General features: G+C 37.2%; 1 pseudogene; it reads right to left on the bottom strand.

Annotated features, from left to right (window-relative positions):
* The window catches only part of LOC102409871, a 37,092-nt pseudogene that overhangs the window by 19,789 nt on the left and 3,302 nt on the right, over positions 1–14,001 (bottom strand).

The raw sequence follows: 14,001 nt of genomic DNA, 5'->3' as shown, positions 1-14,001 counted from the left end.
AAACAGACAATGTGGAAGACACAGGAAAACTCTTAGAAAAGTACAACTTTCCAAGACTGAACCATGAAGAAATAGAAAATATGAACAGATGAATCACAAGCACTGAAATTGAAACTGTGATCAAAAACCTTCCAACAAACCAAAGTCCAGAGCCAGATGGTTTCACTGGTGATTTCTATTATATCATATGTCTAGAGAAAAGCTAACATCTATCCTTCTCAAACACTTTCAAAAAAATTGCAGAGAGGAACACTCCCAAACTCATTCTACAGGCCATCATCACCCAGATACCAAAACCAGACAAAGACATCACACAAAAAAAGAAAATTACAGGGCAAAATCACTGGTGAACATAGATGCAAAAATCCTCAACAGAATACTAGCAAAATGAATCTAACAGCACATTAAAAGGATCATACACTGTGATCAAGTGGGGTTTATCCCAGGGATACAAGAATGCTTACACAAAAATCAATCAATGTGATACACCACAGTCACAAATTAAAAGATAAAAGCCATAAGACAATTTCCATAGAAGCAGAAAAGTTTTTGACAAAATTCAACACCCGTTTATGATTAACTTCCCAGAAAGTGAGCATAGAAGGAACCTACCTCAACATAATAAAGGCCATATAGGAGAAATACACAGCACACTTTATTTTCAATGGTGAAAACCTGAAAGCCTTTCCCCTAAGGCCAGGAACAAAACAAGGACGTTCACTCTAGACACTGTTCAACATAGTTTTGGAAGTCCTAGCCACAGCAAGGACATCATGTGAAAAGCCTGGCTAGATGAATCACAAGCTGGAATCAAGATTGCCAGGAGAAATATCAATACCTCAGATATGCAGATGACACCACCCTAATGGCAAAAAGTGAAGAGGAACTAAAGAGCCTCTTGATGAAGGTGAAAGAAGAGAGTGAAAAAGCTGGCTTAAAACTCAACATACAATTATGTAAAGTTTAAAAATAAAATTAAAAAAAAAAGCAAAAAAAAATAAAAAATAAAAAAAAAAAATAAAAAATTAAAAAAAAAAATTAAAAAAAAAAAAAAAAACGAAGATCATAGCATCTGGTCCCATCACCAGTCCCATTCTAAGAGAATAGGGAAAAAAATATTGTAAATAGGTCAGGTAGTTAATTAAATTAAAAAATGTTTTGCTTAGGCCTCACATGATGCCTGCCTTACTTTAAAGCTATTTACCACAGTTCGGTTAAATAGTGTGGAAGTCCTTTTGCAGTCTGATGTGCATGTCTTATGATCAGGATAGTTTCTCCACCTTACCTAGTTACCTACAAGCAGGTAGGAAATACAGTGAATTTACCCTAAAATGTCCAATCTGTATTGACATATCTTGTCAGTGTTTTGATGTTGGTTTTCTAAAACAATCCGATCAATAATTCTTATCTAGGTCTTTAAACAATACTAAAATCATGGCATCTTGTCCCATCACTTCATAACAAATAGAAAGGGAAAAAGTGGAAGCAGTGACAGATTTTATTTTCTTGGGGTCCAAAATCACTGTAGACCTTTGACTGCAACCATGAAATTAAAAGATACTAGCTACTTGAAAGGAAAGCTATGACAAGCCTAGACAGCATATTAAAAAGCAGAAACATCATTTTGCTGATAGAGGTCCATATAGTCAAAGTTATAGGTTTTCCAGTAATCACAGGCGCATGTGAGAATTGGACCATAAAGAAGCCTGAGCACCAAAGGAACTGATGCTTTTGAACTGTGGTGCTGGCGAAGACTCGAGAGTCCCTTGGACAGCAAGATCAAACCAGTCAATCCTAAAGGAAATCAACCCAAAATATTCACTGAAAGGACTGATGCTGAAGCTGAAGCTCCAATACTTTGGCTACCTGATGTGGAGAAATGATTCATTGGAAAAGACTTGGTACTCGGAAAGATTGAAGGCAAAAGGAGAAGGAGGAGGCAGAGGATAAGATGGTTAGATAGCATCACTGACTCAATAGACATGAATTGGAGGAAACCCCAGAAGACAGTGGAAGGCAAAGGAGCCTAGCATGCTACAGTCTTTGAGGTTGCAAAGAGTCAGAGATGACTTAGCAAATGAATGACAACAACAAATCTGCTCCTGGAATCTCAAATTGTATAGAATGAACAGATGAGAAATATGGGTTTTATATCCTAACAATAAGAAAGGGCCCAGGGAATAAGGAAGTCAATATATTCCAATTCAATATGTATTTTCACCCCAGTTCCCTTAAGTCAGAGTGAGAGAGAAGACTTTTACCTTGAGAAGAGAACGAAGGCAAAGAAAGGTACAGACACCACCAGCTGTAGGGTGCGCCACTCTCGAAAGACAAAAGCCAGTCCTCCCAGCATTATCTGTCCAATACTAAGAAAACAGGATGTCAATGTTATTACCATGGCTTTTGACTGGGATCTGGTCCACTCTGCAACTGAAAGAAACAAAATTGAGGTAGTAATGTTAGATGAAGAAATTTCAAGGTTTGGAAAATGGAGGATATCAAAATTGTCAACTTACCGAGCATACCGTTATTTGATAAGATGACCACTGCAGAACAACCTGACCAGAAGCGTAGGGAGCAGTAAATAATGAAGGTGGGAGCAAAGGCTGCACAGGTCCCAGAGATGGCCAGCTGGAGCAAACAGCACCTGAGAATCAACTTCCGCCCAAACCTAAGAAACAGAAGGCAGTTAGAATATGAAAGCAATGATAATTTGGGGCAAAACATTAAGAAAGCAAAAGCATACACTGAAATGTAAAGAATGCTTTAACAAATGATTATTTGTACCTGAATGCTTGAAAAATCAAGAGCTAAATCAGCAATGGAAATCTCCTCAAATAAAATTCCTTGCTACAAATGTACACTAGCAATACCAAAATTTCATCCTCCAATCACTAATGGACTCTGTCATCTAGCATATAAAGAGAACTATAATGTTGGAAATTGTAACATACTGTAAGCACATATTGTACTAACTTACATATTTAACAAACTAGATAGTCTATCCAGTGTGTAGACCACAAAAGAGCTAAAAGTGTACTTGGGTCTCTAGGATCAGACAGATTAAGGCTAACTGATACAAAAGACTGGTGGGAAATGCAACAAAGTTGTAAGAGGTTTATGTAAGGACCACTCTTTGTTGAATCTGGATTTATTAGTCTAAGCAATATTCTTTTCTAGAACAGAATGTAAAAGCACTACAACACAGATAGAGGATATTATATAAATCTCTCAGAGAAAAGAACTATGTAAGATGGAGAATGAATAGGAAAAGATAAAGAACAAAGAAGGAAAAATAAATTTTCTGTTTCATTGAGAGTCATGAAAACAGAGTCTTAGTGGAGACATCTAGGACTAAACAGGATATGCAAATCTATATATCCAATAATAAAAACAGATAAACACATTTGGGATCAGGAATTCCTCTGCAATATTTAAATGAAATTTTTAAGTTATTCAAACAGTTCCTCCAAAAACAGAAAATGTACAACATAGGAACAAACACATCAAATAATCATATATGTAATCATTATCATAAAGAAAATAATTTAGAAAACACAAAATGACTTGATAGACAAAAAATGTAGCAATCATATCAAACTAATTTCAACTGATAGAAATTACCAGAATGGACTCTTTGAAAACTTAATTTTTTGCTTTTCCTGCATCATAGGCATATTCTTTACCATCTGAGCCACCAGGGAAGTCCACGCTTCCCACAATAGTACTTACATTATTATAGATTAAAACTAAATTGGCAAAAAATATATACAACACAAATAGTAATAATAATAAGCTGGAATATTTATACTAACATCAAATAAATTTCAAAGCAAAATACATTTCCAGAAATAATAATGCTAAAGATGTCAAATGTATCTCTTTTTTAAATTTAAATTTATTTATTTTAATTAGAGGTTAATTACTTTACAATATTGTATTGGTTTTGCCATACATCAACATGAATCCGCCACGGGTGTACATGTGTTCCCAATCCTGAACCCTCCTCCCACCTCCCTGCCCGTATTTTCTTTGATATGGACCATCTTTTAAAGTCTTTTATTAAATATTGCTTCTGTTTTATGTTTTGGTTTTTAGGCCTCAAAGCATATGGGATCTTAATTTCCTGACCAGGGATCAAACTGACAATCCCTGCCCTGGAAGGTAAAGTCTTAATCACTGGGTTGCCAGGGAAGTCCTTATGCTACTTTCCCAATAGCACTTGCTGAGGATCGTTCCATACATGGATGTAGTTTTTCATGTGTTCAGGTGGGAGGGTGAATTACATATCCTCTTGAACTACCATCTCACTCTTATTTCTGATTTTTACTGTTTGTTATTCTAGTCATCCTAGTGTGTTTGAACTGGTTTCAATTTAGATTTTTTAAATATAAATTTATTTATTTTAATTGGAGGCTAGTTATTTTACAACATTGTATTGGTTTTGCCATACAATTTAGATTTTTTAAGTTGGAGTATAGTTGATTTACAATGTTGTGCTAGTTTCTGCTGTACAGCAGTGTGAGTCAGTTATACATAAACATGTTGTTGTTCAGTTACTAAGTCGAATTCAACTCTTTGTGACCCCAAGGACTGCAGCAAAACAGGCTTTCCTGTCCTTCGTTATCTCCCAGAATTTGCTCAGACTCATGTCCATTGAGTCACTGATGCCATCCAACCATCTCATCCTCTGTTACTCCCTTCTCCTTCTGCCTTCAATCTTTTCCAGTATGAAGGTCTTTTCCAAAGAGTCAGCTCTTTGCATCAGGTGGCCAGTGTTGGAGCTTCAGCTTCAGCATTAGTCCTTCCAATGAATATTCAGGGTTGATTTCCTTTAGGATTGACTGGTATGATCTCCTTGCTGTCCAAGGGATTCTACTCTTTTCTAGATTCTTTTCCCATATAGGTTATTACAGAGTATGGAGTAGATTTCCCTCTGCTATGTGTGTACATGTGTGTTAGTCACTCAGTTGTGTCCAACTCTTTGCGACCCAATGGATTGTAGCCCACCAAGCTCCTCTGGCCATGGGATTCTCCAGGCAAAAATCCTAGAGTGGGTTGCCATTCCCTTCTCCAACTCCCTCTGCTATACAGTAGGTCTTTCAGCTCAGTTCAGTTCAGTTACTCAGTTGTGTCCGACTCCCATGGACCAGAGCACACAAGGCTTCCCTGTCCATCACCAACTCCCAGAGTTTATTCAAACTTATGTCCATTGAATTGATGATGCCATCCAACCATCTCTTCCTCTGTCGTCCCCTTCTCCTCCCACCTTCAATCTTTTCCAGCATCAGGGTCTTTTCAAATGAGTCAACTCTTCGCATCACATGGCCAAAGTATTGGAGTTTCAGCTTCAACATCCGTCCTTCCAATGAACACTCAGGACTGATCTCCTTTATTATGGAATGGTTGGATCTCTTTGCAGACCAAGGGATCCTCAAGAGTCTTCTCCAATACCACAGTTCCAAAGCATCAGTTCTTTGACGCTCAGCTTTCTTTATAGTCCAACTCTCACATCCATACATGACTACTGGAAAAGCAATAGCCTTGACGAGACAGACCTTTGTTGACAAAATAATGTCTCTGCTTTTTAATATGCTGTCTAGGTTGGTCACAGCTTACCTTCCAAGGAGTAAGCGTCTTTTAATTTCATGGCTGCAGTCACCATCTGCAGTGATTTTGGAGCCCCAAAAAATAAAGTCAGCCACTGTTTCCCCATCTATTTGCCATGAAGTGGTGGGACCGGATGCCATGATCTCAGTTTTCTGAATGTTGAGCTTTAAGGCAACTTTTTCACTCTCCTCTTTCGCTTTCATCAAGAGGCTTATTAGTTCCTCTTCACTTTCTGCCATAACAGTAGTGTCACCTGCATATCTGAGGTTACTGATATTTCTCCCGGCAATCTTGATTCCATCTTGTGCTTCACCCAGCCCAGCATTTCTCACAACGTACTCTGCATATAAGCTAAATAAGCAGGGTGACAATATACAGCCTTGACAAACTCCTTTTCTTTTTTGGAGCCAATTTGTTGTTCCATGTCAAGTTCTAACTGTTGCTTCCTGACCTGCATACAGATTTCTCAAGAGGCAGGTCAGGTGGTCTACTATTCCCATCTCTTTCAGAACTTTCCACAGTTTATTGTGATCCACACAGTCAAAGGCTTTGGCATAGTCAATAAAGAAGAAATAGATGTTTCTCTGGAACTCTCTTGCTTTTTTTATGAGTAGGTCTTTATTAGTTATCTATATTATATGTTGGGGTTTCAATATAGCTTTGATTGGTATGGCTTAACAAGTGATGCTGTTGTGCTTCTTTTCATGTGCTTCTTACAAGTTGTATATCTTCTTTGTAAAGAAATGTATGTGTTCAAATCCATTGGTAATTTGTCCACTTTATTGAGATATAATTGACAAAAGCAAATAAAATTGCATATATGTACCTCATGCGAAGAGTTGACTCATTGGAAAAGACTCTGATGCTGGGAGGGATTGGGGGCAGGAGGAGAAGGGGACAACAGAGGATGAGATGGCTGGATGGCATCACTAACTCGACGGACATGAGTTTGGGTGAACTCCGGGAGTTGGTGATGGACAGGGAGGCCTGGCGTGCTGCAATTCATGGGGTCACAAAGAGTCAGACATGACTGAGTGACTGAACTGAACTGAAGATGTTCAGTGTGATGATTTGATATATGTATATTGTGAAGCAATCACTTCAACCACTTATTAACACACCCATCATGTCAGATACAATTTTTGTGTGTGAGAGAGCACTCATGATCTAGTCTCTTGCAAGTTTTGAGTATACAGTAAATTATTAACTATACCTACTCATTGAAAAATACCTGTGGCAGATTCATGTTGATGTATGGCAAAATCAATACAATATTGTAAAGTAATTAACCTCCAATTAAAATAAATAAATTTATATTTAAAAAGAAAAAGAAAAAGACCCTGATGCTGAGAAAGATTGAAGGCAAAAGGAATGAGAGAGGCAAAGGATGAGATGGTTAGATAGCATCATCTACTCAGTGGACATGAATCTGAGCAAACTCCGGGAGACAGGAAAGGACGTGGGAGCCAGGCATGGTGTAGTCCATGGGGTCGCAAAGAGTTGCACACAACTTAGCAACTGAAAAACAACTGTGCCATACATGACCAGGATATATTCATCTTGCAAGACTGAAACTTTATACCCTTTGACCAACATCTTCCCATTTCTCTCACCTCCAAAATCTTGACAATCACTTCTCTACATTATCTTCCTCTGATTCAAGTATTTCATAATCGACATATAAGTTAGTCATGCAGTATGTGTCTTGTGTCATGTTTATTCATGTAGTGTAATAATACATTCATAGTATAATAATTTATTTATTCGTATTACTGCAACTGATAAGATTTCTGATGAATCACAGCCTTGTTATGGTGAAGGTGTTTGTGTAACTCAATGAAACTAGGAGCCATGTCATGCAGGGCCACCAAAGACTGATGAGTCATAGTAAAGAGTTCTGGCAAAACATGGTCCACTGGAGGAGGAAATGGCAAACCACTCCAGTATTCTTGCCACAAGAACCCCACGAGCATTATGAAAACATAAAAAGATATGACACCAGAAGATGAGCCCCCAGGTCAGAAGATGTCCAATATGCTACTAGGAAAGAATGAAGGGCAATAACAAAGAACTCCAGAAAAAATTAAACAACTGGGCCAAAGCTCAAACGAAACTCAGTTGTGGATGTGTCTGGTGGTAAAAACAAAGTCTGATGCTCTAAAGAACAACATAATATTAGAACCTAGAATTTAAGGTCCATGAATCAAGGTAAATTGGACATGGTAAAACAGAAGATGGCATCAGTGAACTCAAATGGATGGAAATGGGAGAATTTAATTCAGATGGCAATTGTATCTACTAATGTGGACAAGAATCCCTTAGAAGGTATAGAGGAGCCCTCATAGTTAAATAGTCCAAAATGCAGTACATGTGTGCAATTTCAAAAGCGATGAAAGGACCTCAGTTGTTGCCAAGGCAAACCATTCAACATCACAGTAATCCAAGTCTATGCCCCAACTACTGATACTGAAGAAACTGAAGTTGACTGGTTCTATGAAAACTTACAGCATCTTCTAGAACAAACACAGAAAAAGATGTCCTTTCCATCATAGGGGATTGGAATGCAAGGAAGTCAAGAGATACCTGGAGTAACAGGCAAGTTTGGTCTTGGAGTACAAAATGAAGCAAGTAAAAGGCTAACAGAGTTTTGTCAAGAGAATACACTGGTCATAGCAAATATCTCATCATGCAAGATGCTGAATATTTTCAATTTTTTAACCATCTATTGATATGATCCTGTATTCTGTTAATATGCTGTATCATGTTGAATGATTTGCATGTTTTGAACCATTCTTGCATCCTTGGGGTAAAAACCACTTGTTCATGGTATAAAATGCTTTACTGTGTCATTGAATTTGGTTTATTAGTATTTTAATGAGGATTTTTGCATCTATGTTTACCATTGATATTGTCCTATAGCTTTACTTTGCTGTTTTTTCATTATAGTATCAGTAGGATGCTGGCCTAGTAAATAAATTCTAAAATATTATCCCACCTTCTATTTGTATGGATAAATTTAAGATGGGTTGGTATTGATTCTACTTTAAATGTTTGGTAGGACCATAGGACAGGAAAAGGTCAGTTTTCCTTTCAATCCCAAAGAAGAGGAGTGCCAAAGAATGCTCAATGTGCATGCTAAATCACTTCAGTCATGTCCAACTCTTTGCAACCCTGTGGACTGTAGCCCACCATGATCCTCTGTCCAGGCCTGTGATTCTCAAGGCAAGAATACTAGAATGAGTTGCCATGCCCTCAATCTTTCCAACACAGAACTAGAACCAGCATATCCTGTGGCTCCTGATTTACAGGTGATTTCTTTACCACTGAGCTACCAGGGAAGCCCAAGAATGTTCAGACTACTGAGAGGGTAACAGGCAGGAAGGCCAGGGGTCTCCAAATGGAGGAAATAGCCTGCAAGTGTCAGACATTTTTATCTCTCTTAAGTGGCAGGAGGAAACAAACTAGCAATATTTTTTTCCTTCTCTATACAAATTTAAAGAGAGGTTTCTCTTAAAATACTGTGTTGCCATAATGACACCTGGTTTCACCTGAAGTTAGCTATTCTTGAGCCTAGAGATAACCAATGCCTTTTTCTTATGGAAATGTTTGTCTTAAGCTATGCTAATGTACTACGCCTTTACCCCAAACTCGGTCTCCAAGTCGGTTCCGCCTCTTGGCCCAAAACCTACTTGACAAACCAGTATGTTATACTCAGATATTGTTCCCCTAATCTATGTAAATGAAACTATTTGTATGGTGGTCTGCCCTTCCTTAATATTCAAGTTAATTATTTTATGGCCCAAGATAAATCATTTGGTGCCAAGATTATCCCAAAATGCATCTTATGGGCGAGGGGCCTGGTGCTATTCTGAATTATAAGACATTCCTTTCTTTCATTAACAGACTGCTAGTGACTATATAACATCCAGCTGAAGACTAGCAAGGGGGTACTCTTTCTGCCCCCTTCTGATGCCTATGTCAGAAGCTTTCTCTATCTCCTTTATACTTTAATAAAACTTTATTACACAAAAGCTCTGAGTGATCAAGCCTCGTCTCTGGCCCCGGATTGAATTCTTCTCCTCCGGGGGCCAAGAATCCCGGTGTATTCGCGTGATTCAACAACAACTTTTCACTACTGGACAATTGTGTTCTTTTCTCATGCTAGTAAGACTATGCTCAAAATCCTTCAAGTTAGGCTTCAGCAATAGGTAACCGAGAACTTCCAGATGTACAAGCTGAGTTTAGAAAAGGCAGAAGAATCAGAGATCAAATTGCCAACATCCATTGGATAATAGAGAAAGCAAGGGAGTTCCAGAAAAACATCTACTTCTGCTCCACTGACTATTCTAAAGCCTCTGACTGTATGGATCACAACAAACTGTGGGAAAATGTTAAAGAGATGGGAACACCAGACCACTCTATCTGTCTCCTGAGAAATCTACATGCAAGTTTAGAAGCAACAGTTAGAACAAGACATGGAACAATGAACTGGTTCAAAATTGAGGAAGGAGTCCATCAAGGCTGTATATTGTCACCCTGTCTATTTAAGTTTATGCAGAGTATATCATGTGAAAGGCCAGGTTGAATGAATCACAACCTGGAATCAAGACTGCCAGGAGAAATATCAACAACCTCAGATATACAGATGATAGCACTCTAATGGCAGAAAGTGAAGAGGAACTAAGGAGCTTCTTGGTGAGAGTGAAAGAGGAGAGTGAAAAAGGTGGCTTAAAACTCAACATTCACAAAACCAAGATCATGGCATCTGGTCCTATCACTTCATAGCAAATAGATGGGTAAGAAGTAGAAACAGTGACCGATTTTATGATCTTGGGCTCCCAAATCACAGCAGATGGTCCCTGAAGCCATGAAAATAAAAGAAGGTTGCACCTTTTAAAGAAAGTTATGACAAACTTAGAGAGCATATTAAAAGGCAGAAACTTCACTTTGCTGACAAAGGTCCATATAGTCAAAGCTATGGTTTTTGCAGTAGTCATGTATGGATGTGACAATTGAGCCATTAAGAAGACTGAGAGCCAAAGAATGGGTGCTTTCTAAATGCGGTGCTGGAGAAGACTCTTGAGAGTCCCTTGGATAGCAAGATCAAACCAGTCAATCCTAAAGGAAATCAGTCCTGAATATTCATTGGAAGGACTGATGCTAAAACTGAAGATCCCGTACTTTGGCCACCTGACATAAAGAGCCAACTCATTGGGAAAGACCCCAATGCTGGGAAAGATTGAGGATAGGAGAAGAGGGCGACAGAATATGAGATTGTTGGATGGCATCATTGACATAATGGACACAAGTTTGTGCAACCCCAGAAAATAGTGAAGGACATGGAAGCCTGGCATGCTGCAATCCATGGGGTCACAGTCATATATGACTTAGTGACTGAACAACAAACAACAACATATATGAAGGGAGAAATAGACAATACAATGATAAGAGGGAAATTCTATACCACATTTTTGACAATGGAAAGAGATCATCCAGACTGCAAGTCAATAAAAACACAATAAACTTGTATTATACTTTAGAGCAAACAGCCCTAACAGATACAAAGCACATTTCATCCAACAGCAGCAGAATACACATGCTTAAGTGCACAGCGAACATTTTCTGAAATAGATTATATACCATGTCACAAAAAAAGTCTTAGTTAAGAATTTTTGAAATTTTGTCAAGTATCTTTGTGACTAACTACAATAAAATGAAGCTAGAAATAAATAACAGATGGAAAATTGGAAATTTTAAAATATATAAAAATTAACTAAAAAACCAATGGGACATAAAATAATTCAAAAGAGAAATCCCCAACATCTTGAAACAAACAAGAATGATAATACAACACATCAAGACTTGCGAAATGCTGCAAAACCAGCTCTAAGAATGAACTTTATAGCAATAGATAAGGCAGTTATGAAAAAGAAATTTCTCAAATTACATTACTTTAACCTCAAGGAACAGAAAAAAGAGAGAGAAACAATCCCACAGTTAGCAGAAAGAATTACATAACAAAGGGAAGATCAGAAATAAAATAAATGGAAACCAGAAAATCAATAATAACATCAAAAAACCCGAGATTATTTTTTAAGAAAGTGAACAAAATTGACAAACTTTATCTAAACTAAAAAAGTGAAAGAAGACTCAAATTTTTTTAAAAAGGAGACATTTCAGCTAATACCACAGAAATACAGAGGATTTTAAGAGACTGCTACTGACATTTATAAAGAATAAAGTTGATAAGCTAGAATAAATGGATAAATTCCTATTTATCTGTCATAAAAATAGAAAATCTGAACTACCTTACCCCATACAAAATGTAGTTACTATCAAAAATATTTAAACAGATCATGTAATTCAGTATCAAAAAGTAAATAACTCAATTTTTTTTTAATAATTCAATTTTTAAAATGATCAGAAGATCTAAATAGACATTTTTCCAGTGAGGACATACCGATGGCCCATGGGAAGATGAAAAATGCTCAGCATCATTAGTTGCTGCTGCTGCTGCTAAGTCACTTCAGTCGTGTCCGACTCTGTGCAACCCCATAGACGGCAGCCCACCAGGCTCCCCCGTCCCTGGGATTCTCCAGGCAAAAACACTGGAATGGGCTGCCATTTCCTTCTCCAATGCATGAAAGTGAAAAGTGAAAGTGAAGCTGTCCAGTCGTGTCTGACTCTTAGTGACCCCATGGACTGCTGCCTACCAGGCTCCTCTGTCTATGGGATTTTCCAGGCAAGAGTACTGGAGTGGGGTGCCATTGCCTTCTCCCTCATTATTTGCTAGAAAAATGAAAATCAAAAGCACGCTGAGATATCACCTTATACATATCAGGATCACTATCAAGGAAAAGACAAAAATAACATCTGTTGGCAGAAGTATGGAGAAAAGGGAACTTTCATGAAATATTGGTGGGAATGTAAATTGGTGCAAAAACTGTATAAAACAATATGGAGGCACCTCAAAAAATTAAAATAGAACTACCATATGATCTAGCAATACCACTCCTGGGTACATACCAGAAAAAAAACAACAACAACAACAATAATAATTCAAAAAGATACATGCATCCCAGTGTTCACTGAAACATTATTTATAATAGCCAAGACATGGAAGCAACCTAAGTGGCCATTAACAGATGAATGAACAAACAAGATACAGTGCATATATACAATGGAATATCATTCAGCTTTAGAGAAGAAGGAAATTCTGTCATTTGCAACAACGTGGATGAACCTACGTGCTTAATGAAATGACGGAGACAGAGAAAAACAAGTACTCTATTACTTATATGTGAAATCAAAAACTAATAGAAAAGAATGGATGTAACAATACAGAAACAGCCTCACAGATACAGAAGACAAACTAGGATGGGATTAAAAGATACAAATGTATCTCTTATGTATAAATATGTCTTTATGTATAAAATAAATAAACCACAGGATCTACTGTACAGCACAGAAAAATGTAACCATTAATTCATAATAACTTTAAATGGAGCATAATCTATAAAATATTGAAATATAATTTAGTGTACCTGAAGGTAATATAATGCTACAAATCAACTATATTTAAATTTTAAAAGGTAGGACCAGATGGTTTCACAGGTGAATATTCCCACACATTCAAATGACAATTAACACCAATTCTTCTCAAACATTTCCAAAAAATTAAAGAGGCGAGTACACTCTCAAACTCACAGGAAAAGACCACCATTTTCATGCTAGATAAGGACATTGCAAGAAAACTACAGACCAACATCTCTGCTGCATATAGATGCAAAAATTTCTTAACAAGATATTAGAAACCGAATTCAACAGCACACTAAAAGGATTATACACTAGAATCAAGTGGGATTTATCCTTAGGATGCCTGGAGTTCAACATACACAATTCAATGTATGCGATATACAACATTAATAGAACAAAAAATAAAAATAATATGATCATCTCAAAAGATGCAGGAAAAGCCATTTGACATAATACAACATCTTTTTGTGATAAAAATACTCAATCAATTAGGGATAGAAGCAATGCACATCAACATTATGATGAGTCTTCAGATAACAGCGTACTTAGTATGGACAGGTTGAAAGATTTTCCTCTCAGTTCAGGAGGGGAAAGGAGGTGCCAGCTCACACCCCTCCTATCAACATAATCCTGGAAGCCCTAGTCAGAGCTATAAGGCAAGAAAAAAGCAAAAAGCATCCACTGGAAAGGAGGAATTATATTGACTTTGCATATGATATGAAATTATATATATAAAATTCTGAAAACTTACAAAAAATTTTTCAATTCACTAAAAGTGAACTAAAGACTTAAACATTACCCCAAAACAGTAAAACTCCTGGAAGAAAGAAAAGGAAAATCTCCTTGGCAATAGTA

The sequence above is a fragment of the Bubalus bubalis genome, chromosome 5 (genome assembly GCF_019923935.1).
Source record: "Bubalus bubalis isolate 160015118507 breed Murrah chromosome 5, NDDB_SH_1, whole genome shotgun sequence".
NCBI classification, from domain to species: Eukaryota; Metazoa; Chordata; class Mammalia; order Artiodactyla; family Bovidae; genus Bubalus; species Bubalus bubalis.
This window is presented reverse-complemented; position numbering and strand designations above follow the sequence as displayed.